The sequence below is a fragment of the Palaemon carinicauda genome, chromosome 40 (genome assembly GCF_036898095.1).
Source record: "Palaemon carinicauda isolate YSFRI2023 chromosome 40, ASM3689809v2, whole genome shotgun sequence".
Lineage (NCBI taxonomy): Eukaryota > Metazoa > Arthropoda > Malacostraca > Decapoda > Palaemonidae > Palaemon > Palaemon carinicauda.
This window is the reverse complement of record NC_090764.1, coordinates 25,287,896-25,300,395: the sequence shown is the minus strand read 5'-3', so window position 1 is coordinate 25,300,395 and position 12,500 is coordinate 25,287,896. Positions and strand designations below refer to the sequence as shown.

The 12,500-nt window shown below is 33.2% G+C and overlaps 1 long non-coding RNA gene across 2 annotated transcripts in view; it reads left to right on the top strand.

Annotated features, from left to right (window-relative positions):
* Positions 1-12,500, top strand: part of LOC137632001 (uncharacterized) — a 494,817-nt gene that overhangs the window by 236,587 nt on the left and 245,730 nt on the right. The gene's annotated exons all lie outside the window — the stretch shown is intronic.

The following is a 12,500-nucleotide window of genomic DNA, read 5'->3' as shown; positions in this document are numbered from 1 at the left end:
CCTTGAATACAGTTTAGATAAGTACCTTATTTGAGAAATTAACGTTTCTGAGCATAATCGAATATCATACTGTCTGGAGGTAACTGTAGCTATGTAGTCTGTGAAACACACCACCAGGCTTCCATGGACCTCGATTAAGCCTAACGACCTAACGCGAGGAAGAGAAAACAATTGGAATATTGTGCCTGAGCGCACCCTCAAGCAAGAGAACTCTAACCTGAGATAGCGTTAGTACCAAGGCTAGAGCACTAGACAAGATATGAGAACAATGGTTTAATTTTTTAGTGTCCTCTAGAATAGCTGTCTACCATAGCTAGAGGAGACCCTTCTACCCATACTAAGTGGAAAGTAGACTCTGAACAATTACAATAGTTAATCACTTTACTGCTGTTAGGTGTATGAAGAAAAAGGAGGATGTGTAATGAAATATGATACATTATTAGGTGAAGGTATTGGCAAAGGAAAAATGACCACTAATCAAGCAGGGATATAATGTTGTCCTATCTGGCCACTCAAAAGACCCAATAACTCTTTACGGGTAGTATCTCAACGGGTGGCTGATGTCTTAGCCAACCTTCTACCTGGGACGAGCTTTAAAGCAGGAAACTTCATATTATTAGTTGATTTATATAGCTGCACAGCAGGTGTAATAGCTGTGCCTCGAACCCCACATGTACCCAGAATGCTATATCTGTCTCTTCATGGATATTAACACCACCCCTTTTCTGTTCCTTTTTCCTTCCATTTCTGTGCTTACTAGGTTCTCTTATTTTTCCACATAACTCACTTTACTTATGCATTATTTCATGCAAACTATATGCCATATATTTTTTCACAAGAACAAAACATTAGTATGCAGTATAGATACAGTAACCTTTTTACCATACCTTTTTTCAAGTAATTCGCAAATTTTATCTTTGCGTCGCATATTATGTGCAAACAGTTCATTTTGAAAATTTCAAGCTTTTTACTCTACCATTTGCAACCAACTTCCATAAAAGAGAGTCAGCTAAAAAATCCCCTCCCATGCATTCCCTTTGGCTTCCATTGCATACATGTTTCTATTCGGATATACATGTCGAATCACTTATTGTAATATCAAGAGATGGTATAAACAATTATAAATGTGATTATTCATATGCAAGATAACATAAATCCTCTTAATATTATCTATAATATTATGCCTGTACAGATTCATGTTTAAGCTATTTAGTTAGTTGAAAATCTATCAGGATATGAATTTTTCATTTTTCTTAAAATGAAGAAAGTAAACATTAGAGAAAAAATATAATAACAAATATGCAATTAATAACAAACAAATTCGAGATCAAAATGTTTAGTCTTTCATTAATGTAAATACGAATGAACATCCCAAATAGGCCACACGAGATATTTAGTGTGCAATTTCCATTTATTATAGGCCTACTTTCACGAATGAAGTGGAATATAGAAAATTAATACTTACTTTGAGTCACAAATGGCTGCATTTGCAATGTAAAATCAATTTGAATATATGATTGCAATTATTCATTTCATATTATATCACCCAGAAGCACAGAGATTAAAGTACATTCATATCCAGGGATAGCTCACTGTAGCATTTTTATTTCTGATTGCGTGTTAGAAAATCCAGGGGGAAAAATCCAAGGCAATTATTTTGAAAACGAAGCCTAGTTTTCCTCCATTTTTGCTAGGGGTTGAATTTGCATTTCTGGCGTGGAAGGGAAAGTATGGAAATTTTTTGTTTTAATTAAGTCAGAAAGGTATGTATATATATATATATATATATATATATATATATATATATATATATATATCATATACAGACATACTCCGAGACAATCAATGCAAGTCATAGGAGGAAATTTTACAGAAACATGTGACATGATTAAAGTAATAAATATCTATATATATATATATATATATATATATAGTGTGTGTGTGTGTGTGTGTGTGTGTTTATGTGTTTTTGTGTGAGTGTGGAATCAGTTCATAAGAACGTATTTTGGTTAAATTCCTGCTAAACTATTTATGCCCCATTATACATTAGCAAATGTGAATGGTGTTGTTTCATTAGTTAAGCACAACATTCAACTACTATTCGTTAAAGTTAGAGACAAGAATTCCCTCCTCTCCGACTACTTCAAGCTTCCCACGCATTAAAATGTTCACCTGAACGCCATCATCTCTGATGTTTATAATCTGTTGCCTCCCAAAGAAAGACGGCTCTTTTTCTCTATTAAGAAATCAAGTCTCGTTTGCTTTCTTCTTTTTCTGGTCTAGATAAGCGAATGGGATTTCTCGTTCCAGCAACCCCTTGCTTGGGCAATACTTTACATATCTTTAAATGGTCAAAGACGAATCACGATTTGATGAAAGAAGAAATTGCGAAATTGCAGCAAAACTCATCTGATAAAAGGATTTAATTTCTGTTATTTTCCGTTGATGTGAATTTTCTATCGGAAGATCATTTAATCAGTAATTTGTATTACAGCAATATGTCCCAATACAGAGAAAGGGGGTGAGATAATGTGACTAAATACGAAAATGACTATCGTATCAACATTGGTCTTTTAACAGGGGTATAGTTAGAGATTTCTCGATTTGATTGATAGTTTTTGAAAGTCGCCCAAGACATCAAGACAGAGAGAGAGAGAGAGAGAGAGAGAGAGAGAGAGAGAGAGAGAGAGAGAGAGAGAGAGAGAGAGAGATTATCAGAAACTAACGTCGCAATAATGGGAGTTGGTTAAGTAATGGTGTCAAAAAAAAGACAGATTTACTGACTGAAATCAGAAAGTTGCTTCTTAACAATAATCCTCAATGAGAGAGAGAGAGAGAGAGAGAGAGAGAGAGAGAGAGAGAGAGAGAGATTTTAACCTCAATGGCGGATTTCAAATAGTAACGTCAGAGCAATTATCCCTAAGACAGATAAACTGACTGAATAACTTGATCTGACCTCACAATGATCGTTATTATTGGAGAAATATAAGTTCATAAAAAATTGAAAGGAAATTAAAACTACTATAGATACGGATGAATAAAAGATATGATTTATCTCATATTTGATCCCTTATTTTGCAACATTTCTTTTATATTATAACTATTTGATCTAGTTTAAAGTTTAAATTTTCATAGAAAGTAAGAGGAACCAACTTTCGAATGAAATTATCAACTAGAGTACTGTTCCTCGTTAAAAGGGAAATGGTTTGAGACTAACGCATATTCTTGAGAACGTATCACCAAAGACAAACTTATCATTTGTGTGATGGTCAACTTTCTGCATTGGTTATTCATGGAGTCTAATGAAAAGGATTGACGTCTGTTTTCTACATGTCGCTGTTCCTCAAATATCATAACATTTATTACTTTCTAAATAATGTTATATGACTTTTATCATCTCTTTTCCACATTCGTTTTCATGCAATATACGGAACTCTCCGTTCTCTACATGTCGTTGTTCCTCAAATGGCATAACATTTCTTAATTTCTGAATAATGTAAGATGACTTTTATCATCTATATTTCTTCGTATTAGTTTTTATGCAACTTACGGAGCACTATAGCATCCTTACACCGAAAATAGTGATATTTATAGAATGTAAACTTTTACAAAAACAGCAAACCTTTTCTATGCGGACTTATATCATAGGCATATAATGTAAATCCGTATAGAAAAGCATTGCTAATTTTTTTCGAAAAGGCTTGGATTCCATTAACACTATTTTCTTCTTGGGGATACTGTAGTATAAAAAATCAATGAAACTTATTCTTAATTTTACCGCCGAGTTGCAACCATGATACTTTCTCTACCATGATACCTCCTCTACCATAAGACTGAAAGCTGTTCCTTTTACCTCCCCGCAAGTTTTCACCAATAGCTAGTTTTATTCATTCTGTTTTTAGTACATTCTGGTACGCAAAGTTTATTATAGCATGTTTTCGTTATGCTTAGTGTAATTTATCTCATTTGTTTTTAAATATGTAAAAAGTTACAAACTTATGCAGCATGCTTCCGAAAACAAGGTCCTGTTGTTGACTTCGGCAGCTATTGTTATTAATTATAGCCTTACCATTTCTTTATTTGTTAACATTATTTATTGACTCTAATCATATACATTATTTATTGACTCTAATCATATATCTTAGTGAGACATTTAGCTTAGTAAATAGGTTTTAATTTACATTACTAAGTAATTATTTAAAATCAATAGAGCTATTCAATCAAAATACTTCTAACCAATCACCTAGTAGGAAACTTTTCCCAGCTAAAAGGGCACCCTTGCGAGTGAGCGCAAATCTGCCTCATTAGAAATTTTCTAGTATACTGTAGAAGTGCATGCCTACTCCGTGATGTATTTTGCTTGCTGTTCAATTTACTTCCTTTGTATATTGTCCTACTCATTTGATTCATATAATTTCTCATGCTTTATTCATTCTAGCCAATTTATTTAATACTCATCTCCTTTGAACAACATTGCTGAATTATCCTGCCTGTCTTGAAGGATTCAGGAATAACAAGCTTTGTGCTAAATTTAGCGGGTGAACTAACCGATAACGATCTCTCTCTCTCTCTCTCTCTCTCTCTCTCTCTCTCTCTCTCTCTCTCTCTCTCTCTCTCTCTCATCATCTGTAAAAGACCCTTAACGAAAACAATCCACAGCTGGTAACATAAACAAAATTAATGAGGAGCAATATTTCTATTTCTGAAGGTTATAATCGCCTGAAAGAAAAACCCCGAGAAAAATCAGGAGTAAATTTATAATGACTATATATCAAAGTCCTTCTTGGCCGTTTATCATTTTAATGTTCCTTGTTCCATCTGTTAACTTTGGAACTAAAAGCGATAATATGTGCTGTTCTTTGGCACGGTTTTTGATCCTCAAATATATCGATGCTTGATTTTGTAGTTTACAGATAATTTGAGAATAAATTTCTCTTGTGAAGGTATCTAGGTAAATTTGGGCAAATTGGCTTGTGTTTAACTGTTTATTGGTTTTGTATTAATGTATTTATCGGTGCATATTTGATATATGTATATGGAAAATTTATCTTTTTATCTAAATGAATATTTAATCAATTATCTATATGTATTTATATATATATATATATATATATATATATATATATGGATATTCATTTATTCATCTAAATCGTTATTTTTCTCTATGTATATTGATATTAATATATTCATATTTATTTGATTTATATATTGATTTAAACGGATTTTGATTTATTTCTTTATTAACTTGTAAGGATCACCACATATGAAACAAGATAGTAATGATAATGCTAATCTATTCGTGGTTACACAATTTCGGGGGACACCAAAAGGATATAGTTTCTCTTTGTTAATTACTATTTAACGTGAGTTTAAATTCGCACCTCGCTATGGAATTGTAAGTGATTTTGAATATTTCGTTTCCAAGGTAAAGTAATGTGTCTGAAGTTCATTAGCAGAATGAAGTACCAGAATTACAATATGTACCTTTACAAAGAAATTAGATGTATGCTCGGAAAGTCACTCGCTTAATTGTAGCCGAAGAATTTGAGAAGTTGAGTGGATGCACATTTTCAGAAGTAACGAAGCTTCCAATCCAATCTCGATATTAGACTTTAGATGCAGGTAAAGGTGGTTCGTCCTACTATCCCAAAATTCATAGATGTGTATTATTAGTTTCAAGTAATGTAACATAATTCAAGAACGCCTGCTTTCCCTAAATATCTCTGGTACCTACAGTACGTGATTGGGAAAATAGTTAATGAAGATGATAATATCGTCTTTGTTTGTTAGAAAAGAAATACTTGGCAATTTGATCGAATTCCCAATACTGGATTGTATTTAGAATATGAATAAAACGGTATACAATCCTGTTGGGTTTAGTTACCCAATTGCCCTTAGTAAAGGGGTCACCAATGTTGACAAGGAAAACAGTGTATCGAATAAGATTGTTGATATTTTCACTACTAGAAGACTATCCAACGGAAAATCGATTATCTAATATCGTTTGTTTCGATACGTACATCGAAACGCTGGATATTTGTACATGTATAGAAAGCTTTACATAGATGAACTCTTAAGCTTCACAGATTACTTACAGTATATCATATAAGCACTATTCATTTCAAAAGGAAATGCTTGGAGCTGCTTTGAATTGTAATGTCTAATTAATTGAATTTCCTTATTGGACTGTTGAAGATGTATCAATTTGACAATACTTTTTCAAAAATTCCTTTCGCCATGTATATTCTAAGAGCCAAAGATGTTACTTCAAAGCATAGAGCACATCTTTGTTTAGTTTTATATCGTATTTACATTTCTCATATACATTTCATAATTTTTGTTTTGTTTTTATATATATATATATATATATATGTGTGTGTGTGTGTGTGTGTGTGTGCATATGCGTGTGTGTAAGGCATATGTAATTAGGCTTTTTTTTTAGAGGATTAATGATAATAATGGCAATGGTAATAAAATTTTCACGACTTTAAAAAGAAAACAAGAGGTTTGGATTCTGAGAGTGGAATTGAGCTTTGAGAATCCCAAAGTTGAATAACTACAAATCAAATCTCTTTCCATTTGTGCGAGTTTTTGTTTATTCATTGATTACTTCGGATCTCGAATTAAAAAAAAATAATAAAAAGTTAATTAATAGACTGCCAAACAGTCGTTTAGAATAAAAGAAAAAAGTTTTCACCTGAACTCAGACTCACTGACCTTGAATTCATATTGAAATTGTTCCATTATTTTGTGAAAATGCGTCAGTTACATTTCCAGTTATTTTTGCATTCACTTTCTTTTATCTTTTTTCTGGTTGAAAAGTTATTGTTATTCCTTAATTGATAACCTTGATATTTAGTTTGCGTTTTGGTCGTGACACTTTTGTTATTTTAGGTATAAGTGCTGTTGAAAGAATGTTCTCACAGGTATTCTTTTTTTACTTTCTTTCAAAGCTTTCTTTATGTCCCTGATGAACTCTGGAGAATAGAGGAGACGGTATTGATATGCTGAGTATTTTGGTTTTCCTATTGATATTAACTAGTTGATAATGGAAATAAAACCTAAGCCCTTGTCCGTTTTCCAGTAATTGTGTATTATCCTCATTTCTAATATCTTATTTAACTGGAATTGTCGTGAAACTGACAGTTCAGGAATCCCATTCTCTTGTTCAAATATGATGTCCTTGTATATTTATTCTCATTGAGTCCATTGATGTCACCAATAAGATCAAACTACTCAAGCTAATCAAGTCTTTTCACTTTTTCTTCCATATTTATAATACACAAACACACACATCTCTATATAAATATATATATATATATATATATATATGTATGTATATATGCATACACACACACACACACATATATATATATATATATATATATGTGCGCGTGTGTGTGTGCGCGCGCGTGTGTGAGAGAGAGACTTATGATCAGGAGGTTTTCTGACAGGAGCATCGTACCAATTTTAGCAGGTTATTGGATGAAAGTAATATTAGTGGGTCCATATTTTCTAACTGCAGGTTAGATTTATTTAAAACTGTTTGGTTGAAATAAATCTGTTTTAGCCGTCTCTCTCTCTCTCTCTCTCTCTCTCTCTCTCTCTCTCTCTCGTACTATGAATAACTTTCTTTCTTTTTAATAGAAATCTGTGAATTTATAATCATCTTCAGAGTATGTGAAGGCACGAATTTCGTAAGAGGCAATCATTGTTTTAATTTTTACTTGAATAAATCGTCTATAAAATTAAGATTATATTAAATGAGTGACATATCGTGGTATGATTGAACTTCTTAATGCGTCCCTTTATAACATGAGACCATTTCCGAGTTAAATTGCAAATAAGGTTTTTCTTCGCTATTCTAAAGAATAGGATGGTGACCAAAATTAATTAGAAGAAGAAGAGATAGACATCTAAAAGGATATGATTACCGTAAGTGTCTCCGGATGACGTTTAATAAGTTCCTCATCAGAGTTTATTCCGTGAAATTTTATGGAACTGAATTCCCATTGCTGGTTACATTTTAAATATTCTTGATTAGATTAAACTGCAATGGTCTTGAATACAGATGTTGTTAAAGCTCATAAATAAAGGATTATAGAATTACAGAGATTATGGCCTAGAGATGAGCTCAGTCCCTTAACCCTTCACTGGATTTAGACTAACATCCGATGAATAATCGAAGAAAAAACATTTTTCACCAAATTTGAGAAATTCCGGAATTATTTTTTATGTTTTGACTGTCTTCATGGCATAACACACACACACACACACACACACACACATTCTCTCTCTCTCTCTCTCTCTCTCTCTCTCTCTCTCTCGTTGCTTGATTAAGAAAAACGAACAACTTTATGACATTTATTCTAGTACTACACTAATATTAACTTCTGTGAAAGGCGGGAGTGTTATGGAATATTTTGCTTCTATAAAATTAATATAATGTTTGCATATTCTCTATAACATTTTCAAAATATTATTTATTCTGCCCCAACCAACAACATACAGTACGAGAATTAGCTGACATTCTTCGTGTTTTCTTTGTTACCTGCAGCTATTAGAATAACCTCCCTCGTTTTATTTCAGTACATTGAATGTTCAAACCAAATCTACCAAGAAGTGTTGATTTCCTCTTTCAGCAGTCTCAGAATAGGACGAAGTTTTCACTGATTTGACGCCACTCATCCTACTTAAGTTATATCTGGCACGTTTGCTTCGTAACCCTCCTTAGGTGATCTCTTCCCACATTTAGCAAAGTGGAAATTGGAACTCTTTTGCTGTCAATTTATGAAACATTTTTCAACTTATTTCACCATGACTCCACCTGTGAATATTTGCCTCCTTAATCTCTTCTTTATTTGTACTTGTTTCCTCGGGAGAATGACCCATCCTCTCAATGCAAGTGACTTCATGTCGGTCAAGAGAGATTAACCAAAATCATTAGCTGTTACATGTACTCATAATAATTTACATGTTAATAGTCTCACACTCAAGTGCTTTTTATGTGAATACACTCGAGTGCACACTTAATAACACACTCTAGGATTAGGTAGTCCATCGCAGCCTATAACATTAGATTTTTCCCAATGAAATTATGAACAAAGTGATTCCCCAGTGAAATTATTAAGGTGTTATGAAGCTGGACAGAGGGGTTATATCATATGTCAAGAGGAAGCCTGTGTGACCTATCAGGCGGACCCTTTGCAGGGGACAGCCGAATAGTCACTCAGTGTCTATTTCCAGTGCATGCTTCCTCTTCAGGGAAACACTCAAAGTCTTCGTCTCAAGAGGCTAATGCCGGTACTTTTTGCCCTTTGGAGGAACTGAAGGGTACAGTCTTCAGGTTTCTTAGCTCATCAATATACAGTAGATGAGATCTCTAACACCATTCTCTTTACCTAAACTCCGTCAATTTCTGGTGACCATTTAAAGCTTACTGGTACGTTGTTGGTAATAGTTTTCATTATTGTATAGATATAAAAGTATTATGTTATAGAACAAAAGATACATTAGAAACATTGATTTAGTTCTTTAGGTAGGAAGGACTTAGCAAAATTTTAAATAACCACAATAAAAGTAGTCAATTTGCTTGAACTTTTAATGTGACAGCGTGACCTACTTCCTCTTTGATTTATTTCTAATTTCAAATATTCAACTCGCTTCGTTAGTGGAGATCCAGTGTTCTTTCCTTTTTACATGATTTTCCATCTGTGACCACTCTAATATCCCTTTGATTCCATTTCTTAGTGTTTCTGGGTGCCAATCTGTTATCGCTAATGGAACTGGTAGTAACTCCTTAGATTGGCCAGTTGTCTGCCTCCTTGCAAAATCAGAATCATTGCAGCAGCCTTTTATAATTTTAATATTCAGACGTTGTGTCAAAACTGGTATCAATTCAGCAGCCATGTCAAATTGTCTTTAAGAATTGATACAATAAAAATCAGGATTTTGATGAAACATAATTACATGCTAAGGTAGTCTATAAAAAATCCTTGCTTCGAAACCATGTATTTTCTTGATGAAGCTAAGCTACAACCCTCGTTGGAAAAGCAGGCTGTTATAATCCCAAAGGCTCCAACAGGGAACAGTATGTAATATCATCATCAAAATTTCACCCGGTCAGAGGAAACATGAATACACATATGCGTATAGTTAAAACTCATGTGCATTACTAGTAAAAGAAAAGCAGGGTAAACTTAGAGTTGATCAAAGAGGAACTTCTTCCATATTGATTTCAGTGGTAAAGTTTCTGCATTGGCAAGCAAACTCATTCATGTTGACTTTGTATTATAGTTATTTTCTGTGTTCAAAACATTTATTGTATTAGTTACAAGGTTCCAAGCGTCTCATTAGCTTTATAGCTTCTCTCTCTCTCTCTCTCTCTCTCTCTCTCTCTCTCTCTCTCTCATCACGCATGACTCTTTATCATAGTGTGCATAATGTTCCTTGCTTGTTTTCCCCATCTCCGATTACAGACGAGTATGATGGATTATGTATGTAAGTTGTAAATAAAATCTTATACTGTTTCCTTACAACCTGCTTAATAGTTTATTCTCGATTTGTTTCCTACCTCTAGAAATCGTAGTTTAAGAAAGAAAAAATCTGAGTTGAATTTATTACTCCAAATTTCGTTTATAAGGGCATAATTAGTTGTTGTATTCCTGCAAACGTAAATAAAAAATTCAGAAATTTATTTATTATTTATTATTTATTATTCAATTTGCACAGAAGCCATCGGTAAAATTGCAATGAAAATTTTGATGCTTCAGTCGTTTAGCAAATATATTACGACTAAAATTTCAGTTTATTAACATTCTAGATTATACGAAGAGTTAGAAAATCCTATGTTTAATAGGATTATGTTGGCTGATGTTCTAGTAAATAATTTTTTCCTGGTGCTGTGTTCTTTATACACCGTTAATACAAAAAAAAAAAAAAATGGCCAGAGTTTCATAGTAGAAGAGCAATATGGAAGATGTCAGTCACAAAACAAAAATAACACAAATAACCTCATTATATTGAGGTGGCGTAACTACAAGCATGATCTAGCATGGTTTTGGTAGTGAAGTAATGTATGAAAAGGACTGCCTTTTTAACAACATATCACCAGGTATATTTATGAATTGAATATACTATACTTTTTAACTGATTCTGTAATCTAACAAATGGGCACCCGATAAAGAAAATATTGTTGTTAGATGAGTGATGAAAACTTTTTCTGGGAACATTTTTAACCCCAACCCTGGCGACTCTCGTCTCTTGTGATAATGTCAAGATAACAAAACATACGGAAAAACAGGCGGTTTGGAAAAGACAGATTATTCGGAAAGATAATTGCATCGTTAGTCACCTGTTATATGAACCTTTCCAAAGCTACTATCGTATATATCACGCAATCTTAATTCGTCATTCTTTTACTCGCAATTTAATTGAAGGTCACAGGAATCATATCTAACGGCAGACTGACAAATAGAAAAGAAAACACAAAAGCCTTTGAAGATATATTGCCAAAAAATAGTATAAAAAAAAAAAATATAAAAGCCCATGAAATAGATTCAGAGCATCAGTTGTAAGTGTAGAGTTGTAGGTTAGGAAAAATATGTTTCCTTACAAATCTACACTTAGAATTACTTCATTGACGTGTCATTACCAATTGCCCATTAACTGTGTGTTGTATATTTAATATTTATTGGTATTTATTAAATTATCATGTCAAACCAAAATTAGCTATAAACGCGCAAGTAATAGGAAATTTTGTAGGAGGCTGTATAGAAAATGCATAATTCAGAAGGGTATGGTTAGGCTTATATTATGATAATGGAATGTTTATCCATTCTAAAATCAACTTTTTTCCCTGGCAAGAGAGAGAGAGAGAGAGAGAGAGAGAGAGAGAGAGAGAGCTCTAAAAGAATAACGATTAAGATATATGTTGAATCTTGGAAACCTATCTGTGACTTTTACAGGGAGACTAGAATCTTCTTTTGGCCCCTTCTTGTAGATTGGAGGAACATTGCCTAGTTTCTATCCTTGTGGTGCCTTTCTTCCGTTGACTGTCTTTCAGAAGGTTGAAATCACTGATTTATAAGGAATTCCTGAGTCAGCGCCATCCCGGGAAGCGGGTAAAGTTTTGAGATTTGCTTTCATACATACATAAACGCGTGTGTGTGATATGCTTTAAAATTTTTGACAAGTCTGTAACTTGCTATTGAGTTTCTCAAAGTCATAGAAAATTTGTTACTTAAAATGGATGGGTTCAGACATGAATAAGAAAGAAAGCAATCTCGTATATAAAAGATATTTTTTTTCCTTTCTTCCTTTAGAGCTAGTTATCTCAGAAATCATTGTATTCTACACGTCATCATTACTTCACTGTTTTGTAAAATAGTGACAAAGCTATGCGTGCAAGTGAACAAAGGGAAGGATACGGTTGGTCAATATTGGGCAGCTCATGGAATTGATGTGTGTTAAATTCTTGATTAAAGAATCAACTGTTTTGC